Source organism: Hirundo rustica, chromosome 2 (assembly GCF_015227805.2).
Source record: "Hirundo rustica isolate bHirRus1 chromosome 2, bHirRus1.pri.v3, whole genome shotgun sequence".
Classification (NCBI taxonomy): Eukaryota; Metazoa; Chordata; class Aves; order Passeriformes; family Hirundinidae; genus Hirundo; species Hirundo rustica.
In genome coordinates, this window is record NC_053451.1 from 115146846 (window position 1) to 115163327 (window position 16482).

Sequence of the window (16482 nt, forward strand, 5' to 3'; positions counted from 1 at the left end):
GTTTCAGATCTACCTTTCCAGTCAAATCTCAAAGCAATGACAGAACTTCCACAAAACCCCAGAACTGAGTTTGCCTTGACATGCAGCTGAGAGAAGCCAGAGACCAGGTGTTACTATTGAAAGGGATATTTTCAGAATGCTTTAGTTCCTGATTTAAGAAATCTTTTCTGTCCAGAGACATCACTTCAGCGTGTTTTAAGCACATGTTAAAGCCATGGAAGTCAGAATGTTTCTGTTCATATGCCCGAGTGAGATCCTGAATCTTGTCCTTTGCTGGTGAGGATTCCTTGTTATTGTTTTCACTGCTCTGCATTTTTTCTATGCTCACTTACACCATCATTTGTTTATCAGCAGCCAAGTAAACTTAAGGCAAACTGCAGTTTGTTTAATCACTGCCTTGAGAAAACTGTAAGCTGATCCTTGTATAAATGAGCAGGCACTAGAATTTGCTTTAACAGTTTTCAGTCCCTTTGGTAATGCAGAAATTTTCTTTGATTTTTGCCAAGTGGATTTTTTTTTATTTTTTACACTCAGTGTTTTTAGGTAATCACTATTTAGCTGGCTTATATTCTTGGATTTTCCTTTTTTTCTCCCTCCCAGGAGATAAACCCAGTAAAATCCTCCCCTATTGAAGTCAGAGGCAAAACTCCCACTGAAGCCAGGGTTTTATTCAGCCAAAGAGTTTCTTGCAAATAAGGTATTTAGATACTGCACTCTGGGGTGATATTCATAAATTTAATGCTGTTTCCTCAAAATAAAAAATTCGTATATGTTAGTGAACCTCTGTGTGGCTCCCACAGAAATGCTTCTCCTTAAAAACCTATTCACTGTCCTGGAGCTTAATGCTCTCACCAAAATCCATAAGACAGCAGTGAACTCAGCTGCCCTGGCTGCTTCACATAGTGCCAATAACATTGTCTGTGGTTTGAAAAGGAAAATAAACAGAAAACCCCCACAAATGGGAAGGCTGCCTTCCTGCCTGGACAGGTGGGACGCGTTCAGAAATGTTACACTTGGGTAAATCTCAGCCAGACAGTGGTGCCAGACATATATTTCTGCATCTGTGGGAGCCTTTGAGGTCCCAGAATCACTGAGATTGGAAGAGACCTCTGGGATCATTGAGTCCAAACTGTTCCTGATGCTCACCTTGTCCCCAGCCCAGAGCTCTGAGTCCCACATCCAGCCCTTCCTTGGACACCTCCAGAGATGGGCACTCCAAACCTCCCTGGGCAGCCTCTGCCAATGCTCAACAACCCTTTCCATGAAGAAATTCCTCCTGCTGTCCAACCTGAAACTCAAGGGCATCTTGAGGCCACTTCCTCTTGTCCTGTCCCTCATTCCTGGGAGCAGAACCCCACCCCAACCTGGCTTCAATCTGCTTTCAGGTAAAGAGCAATAAAATCTGCCCTGAGCCACATTTTCTCCAGGCTAAACCCCCTCTGCTCCCTCAGCAGCTCCTTATTTCACTTTGATTAGCTACTGAGCCTGGAATTACTCCTGCAGGAGCCACACTTTTGCACTTGGCTCTGAGAATTTTCTGATGCTGGTCTCACACCATCAGCTCAGACCTCTGAATTTTTCTCTGGCCCCAGAGTGAAGATCCCCAGCTCACCAAAGGCCTCTCATGGATGAGGTTGCCCAAAAGGAAATAATTTGTCCCCGGGCAATGGAAAGTTCAGGTGACAGGGCACAGCAGGGACCTGTTTTCCTGTGACAAGGGTCTTTTTGGTCCAAGTTCTCACATATTGGCTCAAGGCCCATTTACCTGTGCTGAAATGAGTAATTTAAGAAAGAAGCAGAATTTCTTGGTGTTTAAGAGTATCCCCAGGATTCTCCACTCCCATGGTGATTGTTGTTTTTGTGTTACCTGGGTGACATTAGACAGCCAGGGTTGCTTGGATCATGATGCTGCTGATTAAAAGAAGCATCTTTAAATTCGAGGAAATTGGGCAGGTTTCAGCTTTTTCTGTCTGTCTGCCATGCAGACTGGTTGTTCCACACAGGGAGATGCACAACGAGAGATCTGTGATGTGACCTAACCTTTAAAAAATGACTGCTGAGTTTGAATATCTCAGTGCCTCCAGGCCCCTGTGGGCAACGCTCGATACATCCTGAAAATCATTCCTCTTAAAGGCGTCTCTGGATAGGCATCCAGGAGGGAAAGGCACACAAAATCACAGGTCAGCTAGCTGAGATTAGGAATTGCAATTAGAGATGTGCATTCTCGCACATGCCAACGCCTCGCTGCAAAGCAAACAGGTAAATTCTACCTATCGTTAAACCATGTGCCAAACCTACATAAAATGTGCCTAATTATGCTATGTGGGCTCTAAAAACAAAATATTAAGGTAAAATACTACTGTAGGCTTTTTATACAAGTGCTTCAAATGGAATGCATAATACAAAATATTGATTCAAGAGAGGTTGGCGTATTGAAAATCAAATGAGTTTTTGCCATTGCTGAGAGCACAGGAGCCCAGTGTAATCAGCCTGCTCAACTAATCATTACAGCAGTGCTGTTAGTGGCACTCTACTTAACAGTCTGTCAGCAATTCTGTGAAAAAAAACTTATTTTCCAGGGATTTTTATTTCGGCCATAAAAGGCTGGTCCAATGCGAAATTAAAAATACATATAGAGATGTGAAAGAACAGAGCTCCCCTACCCCTCCACCCAAGTGGCTTTCGAAAGGTTTGATGCTGGGTCACCAAGGACAGCAAGAATTTTGCCTTTTATGTCAGCAGGAGTAGAATTGGGATGAAAGGGTCTTCTGGTGATTAATTGCAGTCAACAGGATCTTTGCTTTCGACCTTAGCTGAGCTTAGTTTTGCCAATATGTTTTAATCACCACTGTGTGGGGAACTCTGAGGTGCCTCTTGGAGGTTTGTTGGTTTTTGGTTTTTTTTTTTTTTTTGGCTAAAATCATTGTTTCCTCTCTGGTAACACCCTTGGAAAAAGCTTTTCCGATGTGACACGTTAGTCAATAAGGGCCAATGCTGCAGCCCAGGTTTCAAGTCCAATAAAAGCTGTTTCCTACTGTGCCAACTCACCAAGGTATTTATGCTGAAAGCTGGCACCAGAAGCAGCAGACTTCAGGATAGGGGAGTAATGTGTTAGTTTGAACACTCCTGACTACCCTGCAAGATAAGATTTGACACTCAGCTGGATCAGATCTTGCGCAACCTGGTCTGATCTTGATGCTGGACTTGGCTGGTGGGGCTGGAGGCTGGAGCAGGAACATCTGAGGATCCCCCTCACTTCCATTATTTTGTGTCCCTGGGAAGTTATGCAACACTCTGTGACCTCTGCTGACACTGAGAGCTGGCCAGATCCCAGTTTAGGGTCAGCTGTAAGGATAAAACTTCCTGGTTATGACATTTAGAGTCACACTTTGCTTTGGGTACCCTGGCACAGGCTGCCCAGAGGAGCTGTGGCTGCCCCATCCCTGGAAGTGTTCAAGGTCAGGTTGGATGGGGCTTGGAGCAGCCTGGGATAGTGGAAAATGTGTTTGGAACTGGATGATCTTTAAGGTCCCTTCCAAACCAGGCCATTCTATGATTTTAGGATCACAGACGTGATTAAGCTTTGCTGGAGAAATGTCTTGGAATGCTGTTCCATCTCCAAAATGAGTGATTTATCTGACAAGATCTGGATTCAAATTATTCATTTTTTTCCTCTCTTTGGGGACCACTTAAAACTTTATTTATACAAAAATCAACTTGAATTCAAGTGTTGAAGTGCTTCTGGAAATGTTGCCCTGTAGAGTTACATTAGCAGTAGCACTGGAATTATTTTTCCCTTCATTTTCTCTGAACCACTAAGCTGTTAAAGTTGCACTGATGTGGTGGAGGTTGTTGAAAGGTATTTTTTTTACATTTCTTAGACAGTGACTAAGACATAGTTTAGTAGCTACAAGAAAATTCTCAAAATCAAGGGACATCTGAGCAAAGTACACCACAATGCCATAAACCATGCTAGATCTTAATGAGATGCTAATTAACTATTTGCAGTCATATAATATAAATCACACCAGTCTCTTTGTTCAAAAGAAAGTAAAACTATCAATGTGATGAAAGAAATATCAGTTGCCAAGTAAAAGTAATGAGTTTTTTTGGAAGCTGGCAAGATCTCCGAGGCAGAGAGGGGAGAATATGACCCTGGGGAAAATTTGAAATATGGTGACTTGGTGAACACTCTGACTTTACTTCCATTCCTAAAAAGGGATAGCAAGCTTGTGTTCAAGCTCTGACAGATAATATCAGAGTGAGAAGGTAAAAATGAACAGACATAAAGCTGCGTCACTTTACAATAAGAAATGTAATTATAAGTTTACCTATGGTAAAAAAAAAAAAAAAAAAAAAAAATCTGTATGCACATTTATGGGGCTGCTCTCTAAATATATTGCTTTTATATTGACTTGTTTACGAGTCATGTAGAGAAGCCTTTCTCAGATTCCACACAGCCCTTTCCTCCTTGTCTCATTACATTCAGAGAACAATACCTCAGCTACTGGGAGTTTCCAGCCATCTTACCCACCTTTAAAATACTTATTTTCTTTCATCTTTGCTGCCATCTTTTCAGTGACTGCTTTTTGCCTTTGGGTGTGATACTATTCTTTGGTCAGCAGTTGAGGTAATTTCTAAGCTTGGAAAAAATTTGTTGCTCACAATGCAAAAATACAAATTAAAAAAAAAAAAAAAAAAGGGAAAAAGCAGGAAAGAAAAGGTTGTTCTCTTGTGTGGATTTTAAAAATAAATAAACAAAGAAACAGTAGCTTCTGTGCTCAGCCAGTTTGCAGCCTTACACCTTCCCCCTGAGTCAGCTACTGTGCTTGTTTGCTCCATCATTATCCTGGTGGAAAAATGTCAGAGTGATGGAGCACCTATGAGCAGCTTCCCAGAGAAAAAAATAAAGGGATTTGCTGAGCAAGCACGAGATGTGTTCCACAGAGAATCCTAATATCCGACAGCAAATCCAGGACAGGAGCAGGTCTCCCTGCAAGGAGGCACCACTGCTGGAAGCATGACTGTCACAGGAGCAGAACTGCTTCTTACAGGTTTTATTTTTTCTGATAGGCTGTGGCAAGGCCTACAGATATATAAATACACGTATGTATATAAAATAAGAATGCATATATAAATTTATTAAAAATATATTTAGTCACACGTATATTTATAAGTAAAACCACATCCCTAAAATATCATAAAAATGGTAAGGCTTTGAAGCCAAGGTCCCAAATCTTAGGGGATGCCAGAATGAAGTTGTAGTGGTATGTATTTTAAATTACGTTCCCTTCTGTATGTGGAACGATATAATCTTTAATTAAATGACTCCACACTAATTTTTCCATTGGCAGGCTGTGCCCTTCAGCACATGCAAGAGGCAGAGCCCTTGGAATGGGGTGAAATTCTTTCTGATTTGGCTGATTTTCATGGGGTTTTGTGTCGGTATTGCTGAGCAAAGCTTAACATCTGAGAAACAAAATAACCTTGCCGAATTGTATTTCCCTTCCTCAATCCCTTTTCTGCCCTTCCTACAGACAAGTGGGGCAGCTGCAGACAAGTGAAAATTTGAGAACAAAATAGAAATATTCCTCTGGTCTTCTGCTCCCGTTCTTGGTATCTCTGTAGGAGGGCTAGAAATTTTAGGAGGAAACCCCAATAAGTACCTCCATCCCTAGAATAGAATTTATTTAGTGGCAATGCAAGAATTTATTCTACATGACACCAGGAACTTGTAGAGAGATGGAGCAGGCCCAGATCTATCCATGTAGTTGCCCAAATTAAGCACGGGACATGCCAGTCTGCATTAGTGAATTGGAATTTTCACTTTTCTCTTGACGTTAACCCTTAGCCAAACTCAACACCAGAGAACATCACTGGGGCTTAGAGCAGGTCAGCCCTCCTCTGCCTCTCTATCATGTTTCAGGTTATTGAGATTCAATAAAATACCTAGAATTTACGAAGTAAATGGTTACGATGAAGTTATTTTTCTACATGGTCAGTTGCATTTTGCAGGGAAGAGTCCAAAAATCTTTAACTGAAATCTCTTAACAAAGGCTGTGAAAGCTGTAGGTTGGTGATCAGAGGTCAGTGACAACAAAAGCTGCTGAAATGGGGTGGGTTTGAATAGAAAGTTCTGGAAAATCTTTAGCTGTAATGCGGCATTGCCAACCTGCATCCGGGACAACATCCATCCATCCATCCATCCATCCATCCATCCATCCATCCATCCATCCATCCATCCATCTGTCATTGTAGGACACAAAAGAAAGATGAGAAACTCCAAATATTTTAGAAGACAAAGGGTATAGAAAAGCTTTATTGTCTAATTCTTACCACCTCTTATAAGGTGTTCTGATACAGACGTAACATGATTGGTGAATAAGAATGACACCTCTCTAATCCCTTTGGTTAAACTAGAGAAACAGCAAAACACCACCTGGAACAAGATTGTTTTGAGAAAAAGCTTTCTTGAGAAATTTTCCCTTGGAAAAGAGTTAGCAGCTGCTAGCAGGCTAAAATCTCTTAGACCCAGAAAGATCAGGCCCACATCCATCCCTCCTCCCATCCTCCCATCCTTCCTTCCTTCCATCCATCCATCCATCCATCCATCCATCCATCCATCCATCCATCCATCCATCCATCCATCCATCCATCCATCCACACATCCATGCAGCTGTGGAGGGAGAGGGGAACCTTTAACCAACTATAATGGTAGATGTAGGAGGGCTTAAGGTGGTTCTGCATTATCAGACCTACACCATCACAGCTGTGGAGAAATATTCATCATGCGTGTGCCAAAAAGAGAAAATCCCCAGACTAGGGAGCCCCAGAGCTTTCTAACTCAGCTGGAAATCAGAAGGACTTGGCCTGTAATTCCCACTGCACATAGCAGGAGTATGTTCACATCCTCAGAGAGGAGAGTTAAGGCTTGTGCCCCACATTGCTTTAAAAAGTAAAACAAGTCAGCTTCCTGTCCCTACTCTGATTTGAAATGAAGAGGAGAAGATGTTCTCCTGTGTGCTGTCTGTTTTTGCACACATTAGTTTCTCTAGGAAAACTGGCTCTTTTTTCTCCCCTAATTATTGTGTTCCACTGAGGGTAAAAAGTGCCAAAATTCTTTGTGGATGTGGAGAAATTAATTATTTTTTAGCTCAGGTCTGAGAGCATCAAAAAAGGGAAACTTGAAACCTTTGTTCTGTGCAGTTTTATTCCGCCCAGCTCTGAAGAACACAGAACGACGCCGTTCACTGGAGAGAGATGTACTGTATTATTTCAGGGGTTTATTGTTACCAATATAATTTGGGAATGTGCTTTGCTCCCCATGGAAAAAGAACTGTTTCACGATGTACTGTACTTTCTCTTCTGAAGTTCTGGGTCCTGCTGGATGCAGGCGGTTTGGAGAGGACATTCATTCTCCTACAAAGTGGATAAAAATTATTCAGTGGATATCTCCTGGTCACACACTGATCCTGTTTCTCCCACAGTGGAGCCCACAAAATAGCACAAGCAATGTCTGCTGTCTCCTGTTTCTCCCTATTTTCCATAAGGCCTGGAATCATGCAGGTGAAGGGGAGGTGGCTCTCAAGCTCGGGGTTGAATGATTACATGAAGCAGGGCACTTGAACAGCCTTTCTCTGTCCCAAATCCCCCACAGGCTAAAACTGGCATGAACCCCCTTTTTTTTCCCACAGGAATTCTGTGCTTGGAAGTGCCATGAGAATGTGTCAGTAACATGGGATGGTTTAATAGAATATGGGATGCTCTGACCAGAATATGAACCCCTGGTCACTGGGAACACCTGATTCAAGGCTGAGACCAAAGATCTGTCCAGTAATCCCACCTTTAGTCAGGAACTACAGCAAGGGAATTCTCACCACAACACCACATTCAGGGCTGTCCTTCCAGGAGTAATGAGATGCTCCATGTATTGATGTGGGTGGAGGTGCTCAGGGATATTTTTGTGCTTCTGGAGATAGAGGGGAGTTTTGGTTTCTTTTTAATCACCCTTCAAACAATAACAATATTTTTGGTTGCACTAGTTTTAAGAGGCCCTAATTACCTCTAAGTAGAGAAAAAACATGATCAATAGGAATGAAAAGAATATAAAAGAAGACTGTTCTTCTATTTCTGTTTCAAGAGGAACACAAACAAAATTTTGAAAGAAATCTTACTTTTAATCAAAAAAACCAGAAGGTCCTCCACTCAGCATCTGGTAGGCAGCTGATTTTTTGTGTTTCGTGCTCACATCTCAGGGGTTTTGCACACTGTAATGACCATGGTGCCTTAATGAGCAAAATTTCTCCCCAGTGACAACGAGATGGTGACAACCAGAAAGTCAACATCCAGCCAGGTCAGATGTCCTGCCCCAGACTTCTCTTTTTGATCTATTAAAATATGACAGATTCCAGGAGTGACTGTGTGTGTTTGGGCTCGAACTGCTCTCTTTTTGCTCAGGGTTGAGTGGTCTTTCTTTATTAAACTTGAGGATGGTGTTCTGACCCTGCCAACTTTTCCTCAGGAATGAAACCACTGTGAGATGATTTGTTTAGGATGGAGTTATTTTCTGGGAGAAGTTACCCCCCAGAAAAATATTTCTAATTGCATGTAATTTTAGTTAAAGTGGACAAATGCCCACCATCCAAATATATATTTTTGTTTCAGAAATTACTGGATGTGGCACTCAGTGCCATGGTCTGGTTGAGAAGGTGGTGACCAGTCAAAGGTGGGACTCAACAGTCTCAGAAATCTTTTAAACCTAAGTGATTCTGTGATTTATTTTAATGAAGGAAACTTTTAGCCCAGTTTTTGTAACCTAAAGACCTACAACTTATTTACTATATTCCCATATACTCCTTTATCAAACTCTAATAAAATAACCAATTTACATTTTAAAGTTAGTTTTATTGTTGTTGTTTTGTTGTTGTTGTTGTTTTTTAAATTTGGAATAAATATGGCAATGAAAAATGTCATACTTCTCTAAGAAGGGGAAAAAGTAATGTTCTTTTAAAACATGACTTTTAATAATTTTAGAGTGAAAGTAAAAATTTGATTAAAGAGAGATTTTAGAGCAAATAGGTGCAGAAACCAGGTCGGGAAAGTAATTTAACAGATCCCTTAGTTTCAACTGGAAATTTTGTCACACAGTAAAAGCTTCATCCTTTCCCTGACATAAAGAGCTTTGTCAGGAAAGTTTGCAGAAGCAAAATGTTATGCTTTATTCATCTCACAAATGGATCTCAATCTCTAGTAACCTTAATAGCAAAGGTTACATAAGGATTGTTCAAAATTCAGTTTTCATAAGGAAAAACCCTGGAGAACAAATGATATTAGTCCCGAGGAAATTACTTTTACTGCATATATGTGACTGTAACAGACTGAGAGCAGAAATCAATGGCTTATCTGTACACCAAGTACCCTGGAGATTATGAAAAAGCAGGGCCTGAATAACTTATTTTACTTTCTGAACAAGCACTGGGACAAACATAAAACAAAAACAGGAAAAAAAAAAATCAACCCCTTCTTTGTGCCAGGTGCAACGCTTGCAGTCCTTGGCCTTATTTTCCCAATGTCTGTGGCAATGCTGCAGAAAATCCGGGCCTGAGGGAGCACCAACCTCTTCCTCAAGTGCTCAACAAGAATATGAGAAGTGCAGGTTTTTGCTCCAGTGCAGATTTCCTGAATGATCCTCAGGAATCCATTTAATCTCCCTGTGTATCAGTTCCCTATACTACAAAAGGGGGCTGTTATTTCATATTTTTTTAAATGGTGTTTTGAAAGTGTGTTGTACACAAAAATCTTAGAAGGTAAACAGCCATGGAAAGAAAATATGATTGTGTGTGTGTGTATATATATGTGTATATATATATATATATATATATATGCATTTCTTCCTTCCCTTTTTCTGTTTTCTTTTAGTTGCCTTTATTTGTGATTTTAGTGGAAAGTAACGCTATAAGAGCCCGTGGTGTCTTGAGAACTAATTGCATTGGGGTTTTTTTTCCTATGTAAGGCAATTGTGTTTCTCTTCTGGCTAGAAGCAGTACATTTACAGTGGAAACTGCCCTAGAAAATACACAACCTGTGTGGCTTGTTGTAGTTTTATATGGTCATTTGACAGGGGAACATTGGTCTGCCAATTGCTGTAATTTAGCTCAGTTTTTATCATAAATTCTTTGTTTTTTACTAGCTTATCTGGGCAACAGATTAATGTTGGTTTTCAGTTGCTGCACAGATGACTCAGCTTTGCCAAAGTAATTTGCAGTGCCCTGTTTCTGGATTCCTATAACTAAAGAGGGTGATTTTAAGGGTTCTTAAGGCCCCCAATCTGATTCTTCTGCCCAGATTGATTCACAAATAAAATCCTGGCGTTTGCTGTTGTGCCATGGTGTTGTTAACTCAGGGTTACCCAACCTGAAACTCGTTTTATGATAAGCATGTGAGAAAGAGAGGGTACAAGTCGGCAACTTTTCGTGTTTGACTCATGTAGGTGCACTGGATAGAGAGAGATGATAGAGATAGAGATAGAGATAGAGATAGAGATAGAGATAGAGATAGAGATAGAGATAGAGACAGAGAGAGATAGAGATAGAGACAGAGATAGAGATAGAGATAGAGATAGAGATAGAGATAGAGATAGAGATAGAGATAGGATATAGATATGTTTATTACTTAACAATTTTTTTTTTCCACTGGAAGTTATGTTGGTGCTAGGGACTGGCAAGCAGTTTCTGAGACTTGGAGTCAACCATTCGTGTTGGGCACCATGTCCACACCAAATGATGGGAACTATTTATTCAACGTCCCCCAACTCATTTTCATCCTATGATAGCCCAGGAGCTCAGCTTGGCCACACGGGCAAGTGACATCGTGGCTTGGCAGGCTGAGTGACAGCTTCAGTCACTGGAGGTGATGAGTTCATGTCACATTGTCATAGCTGGGTCCCGTTCTCCTCCCTATTTCAACTGTTCCCTTTTCATCGCAGGTTTCCTCTTTTGTCTTTCCCAGGCAGCGTTGCCATGGCAATGGTGTCTCTTGACCACCCTGCCTTCCTCCCACCAGGGCCACCCCTCCCACCTGAGAGGCTTCACCCAGCCCAGGAGCTCTCCCTCGAAGCCGCTTTCCGAGCATGCGTGGGGAGTTGACATCCTCTGCTGTTGAGGCATCTCTGGACATTGCCAGCGGAGCCCCTGGGCTGGAATCCAGTCTTATATTGCTCACTGGCACAGTTTTCCATGCAAACTGTCTGCAGGAAGCTGCTCTTGAGCAGTTCAGCCAAAACTCAAGGGATCCGTCAGCGTTTGTAGGCAGGGTTGTGGCGTGGTAGGCACAATACTCTTGTAACTGCAGGGTTTGAATCTGTCTTTTCACAAGCCAAGAGCTTTTCTGAAGTGACTAAATTATGATTTTGATTTGCAGAATCCTTTACTCTTGAAAAAAAACACACTTTTTCAATATCCTTTTGGTAGATCAAATAGTAAACAGGCCCTTTCTCCCTCCTGAAAATCTCCTCTGTATTTAGACTTGACCTGAGCCTGATGTCCTGCATCACTTTACCAAGGCTAAAACCACAACTTCAGAGCCAATTCCTATTTCCAGGACAGAGTTTTTACCAGAAAAATTATACAAATAGAATCACAAAATGGGTTGGGTTGGAAATTACGTTAGAGATCACCTAATTCCAGCCCCGTGCCATGGGCAGGCACACCTCTCACTAGACAAATTAGCTTGGTGCTCCATCCAACCTGGCCTTGAACACTTTCAGGGATTAGGCATCCACAATTTCTCTGGACAACCTGTTCCAGTGCCTCGCCACCCTCACTGTAAAGAATTTCTTCTGGAAAAGCAATGTTACTGGTTCCTCCTCAAGTACCTTCCTAAAACCTTTTTGATTTATTGCACTTTTGAATGGGATCCATTCAGCATTTGTAAATATTTCTTCTCAACAAGACCTCAGTGTATAGAAGAACCTTTTATAAGGCTTGATGAGTGTGTTGAAATGATTAATAATAAAAAATGTTTCTACAAATATCTAAATGCATAATCGAATATATTTTTAATGAATTATGTAACAGTCCGTCACAACAGGCTATTTATAAGAGACATTTCCATTTGACATGAAGTAATGCAGCTGTTTATTAAAATAAGGAATAATCTCATGTATGTTACATGTGCATGCCATTTTATATTTTATCACAAAGAAAGGCAAGGTCAGACTTCAATAATAAACTTCCATATGCGGTGTAGCTAATGAACAGATAAATGGGTCTGAGATGCGTGGAAAAGATTATCTAGAGAGAAAATATCTGGGAAGAGGCAATATCATCTATTCTGGAAAACCTGTTTTTCAACAATAATTTATCTGAATCTAAGCTGAAACTTCTATGAGGAACAGAATTAAGAGTGTAAGAGAAAATTGAACAGTAGTGTTGTTAGGAAACTGATTTTCCTGTGTGTGTGATGTAGTCACTGGGTATCTGGGCCAAGGATTCTGCCTGACATGGCCAAAAATACTGTCCCAAGATACTACAATTTATCTATTGTCCAGTGATCCAGTAGATAATAAGTGGAGGGTAGTAATAAAGTTGGTGAAACTGGTAGCCTATTACTCTAAATGGTGGAGTGGACAGGATTGTACCCATTATATTTAATAATTTTAAGCAAAAGCATAATAGACTATAAATTAGCTGGTACTAAAGAGTCCTTAGGGAAATCATTGTGATTAATCCTCTGAAAGTATCATCTCATTGTCTGTAGGGTTCAAAAAAGCAAGTTGGATTATGGGAAAAAAAAATAAATACAAACTGAAAAGGAAAACCTAGTGTCTGTGCTAAACTCCTTGGTGTATTTATATCCTGAACATTTTATAATTCTGGTCATGGTTTCTCAGAAAGAACCTCAGTGAATAAAAAAGGTGTGGAGAAGGGAAGGAAAGATGGCCAAGGACACAGAGTAACTTGTCGGCTGAGTGAGAACAAAGTATGCTGTATTTTTATCTTGGAAATTAAACCGCACTAACAAGGGTAACATGGATGCTGTGAACAGTGGGATTTCTTACCATACCAAAATTTGGTGATATCCAGCAAGATGATTAGGTAATACATTAAGACACATACTCAAAAAGTAGACTTTCATTGACTGATTTATTTGTGTTGTAGAGTTCACAGCCACAGGATGCTGTGGAGGTTAAACTATAACCGGTTTTGAAAGGAAAAAAAAGTATATCAAAAGTTCATGGACATACTTTTGTCAAGAAAAGAAGCTCATATGCAGCTGAGGCTGCGGACCTGTGTGGTTTGTTGGGACAGTGGGGACAGTGGGGACACTGCTCTGTGTCCTTTCCATAGCATCCACCACTTGGAGTGGGAGACCTTTCATCCCATGTAAGCTTTGTATCTGGTCAAACATAGCTGCTCCAATGTACCACCTGATGTGATAAGACTGAAAAAAAAAAAAAAAAAAAAAAAAAAAAAGTTGCTCTTTACAGGCTAATATATTTTTCTCAGTTTCTACATTGATAGATTTATGTAGATATAACCACTCCCCAAAATACACATCTAAATCCTCTTTGGGGATAAATTTCTCACTAGGAAAAAGAAGGATATAATCTAATTTAATATTTTATTTAGTAAGGAACTTACCAAACCAAGCTATTTCAACAACAACAAAAAAATTAAACAAATATTTTTAAAATAAATTATTTCAATCACTTAATTTAAAGTGAGAGGACATAAGGTTTCTAGTTATCATATCTTAGAAATACCCCAACCTACCAAGCAGCAGTAATAAAATGAAATAAGTCAAATTCCTGTAGAACTGTATAGAAGTTGAATTTGATTTTAAATAATGCTTTATATCCTTTCTGTCAAAGCAGTCAGAGTACTTTGGACTTATATGGCTTAAATCTCAGCTGGGTTTTGGAAGCTCTTTTATGTATCACGACAAAATGGGTTTTTTTTCAAGATCATTTTTATAGACTTTTTTTCCCTGTTGCTTTGGGCATGAATTACTTTTCCATTCCTGGTAACTAAAGTCCTGGGTGGCATTCGCTGTCTTGAAGTAGCAACAGGAAATGGAAAATTTACAGTTTATTTTGTTGCAGTTGGGTACCTTTAAAGACGCTTGTAGACACTGCAGTTCTATTGAGACTTTCAGTGAACTGTTGCTCATTCCTTAATTACAGAGAAAATCAGGTCAAGAAATGGATTCTATCCCCAAAGATTATTTTATTTCTGCTAAAGCCATACTGTGGTAAGAAATAGCACATCCCTTCTTTTCCCTTAAGACAAATTTCAATTTGCACTGTCAGAGACCAGCATGTGATGTGGAACCTAAGCCAACCTGTGGGCAAAACATCTCCAGGCAGATATAAAATTTTGCCAGGAACAAATGCCCTCCATGTATATGTGAGAATTTCGCTTTTGTTTGGAATAATCGTGACGTAACTTCATCATTGATAGCTGCTTAAAGATGTGGATATTCTTGCTTTCTGATACAATTGTTCTCTGAATGAAGATGTGAATGACTCCTGGTCTTCATTTTACTTTCAGTTTTGGAGGAGCAAAGAAACGAGGCAGATGGGAGCTCTTATTATGTTCCCACTGTTTATGCTGGGGAGCTGCAAGTGGGATGCCACATCCTACTTCATCCGTCACAGTGAGTCAACGCATGTGAAGAGTTCAAGATGTTCCCTTCAGCAAAGCGAGGCAGAGCGCGCCAGGGAGAGGAATTCGGAGGTTTTGTGTTCACAAATAACTGCAACTACTTCAGGAAATGACAGAAGTGCAAACCTGAACAACACAACTCTCTCCCAAGGTCAGACAGTAGCGCTCGAGGAAGAACAACGAAGGGTGAAATGTGCTGACCCCAACCACTGCTCTGTTTCGCTTGTCCCACCCAAGTGAGGGGGAAGAAGTAGAAATGACTCAGAAGAGACAATGGAAATTATTAGCAGTGTGAAAATGTTCCTTGACAGAGTAGATTACGCAAGGTAAAAATAGATCATTCTTCGAATGTATAATGGGAAGCATGGCAGGTCTGTAAGAGAAAGTCTGATGGAGTGATGGTAACGACTTCAAAATCCTCTCTCAGATTATTTTTCTTCACTTTATTCCACACAAAAACTCCTGATGGAACTTATAACATCATAGAATGGTTTTGGTTAAAAAGACTTTAAAGATCATCTCTTTCCACCCCACTGCTATGGGCAGACCAGGATGCGCAATGCCCCATCCAACTTGGCCTTGAACATTCCCAGGGATGGAGTATCCACAGCTTCTCTACTCCAGTGCCTCACCACACTTACAGTGAAGATTTTCTTCCTAGCATCAAAAAAGCTCACTGCTTTTCTTTTTCATAGGAAAAAACCTACTGCTACAAGATATTATTAAACAGTGTGCTGATAGCAGTGAAAAGAGCCACAGCGGAGTATGAAAAATGGAAGCACTTGTTTTCTGAAGGATGCAGTTTTATGAGAGCTCAACACTTGCACTTCAGGATATAAATTAAGAACTAATTAACTTTCATCCAAGTCATGAGGGTGTTTATTTCTTGCACTCTGTAGCTCTCTGTAAAGCCTTGTCAGACACTGGCCAAGACTGGTTGTCTTAGGTTGCAAGATGTAACCAAAAGTATATATCACCATCTGCTAAAACCAGGTGGGGCAGTGTTCTTTATCTCTTCCAGGACCCATCCTCCCTCCAGGGGATATCTGCTGTTAATGGGCCATCGAGGGTCACTGCATGGCTGAGACAATTCCATCATCCTGTTGGGAGATGCTCCACCCAGGGGAGGAGCCAAGCATTCCTACCTGGATAAAATCTGAGATTCAGAACACCAGCACAGCCTGTTTGCACTGGATTCCTAGAGGAAGACCGGACCTGTCTCACCACCATTGGACCTTCAGAGAAAACTACACCCTTCTACAGGATCATCTCTGCTCCAACAGAACCACAACTGTCACTCCAGGACTTAATTGGACTGCTGCCAACACCCTGACCAGCATGGTGTCAGGTTGTATTCTGACTCTGGCAGTGTTTTCTTTTTTGTTTGTTTTTTTCTGCTACTACATTTTTATTTCAATTTTCCTAGCAAAGAACTGTTATTCCTGTTCCCATATCTTTGCCTGGGAGCCCCTTAATTTCAAAATTATAATAAGTCAGTGACAGGGGGTTTACATTCTCCATTCCAAGGGAGGTTCCTGCATTTGGACAGACATCTCTCTTTCCAAACCAGGAGACTGGTGACGTGTCTGACGATGTGTGACAATGCTCAGTTGGTTGGATCATGGTGCAGATAACACCAAGACTGTGGGAACAATCCCTGTATGTGTCATTTACTTAAGATATGGACTCCATGATCCTTATAGGTCCCTTCCAACTCAGAACATTCTGTGAATGGCCTGGCTGGATGTGACAACACTCCACAATTTGGAGAGAACAGGGTTAGGTTGTTCTTCTTGTATCTTATCTTATATGCTTGTCA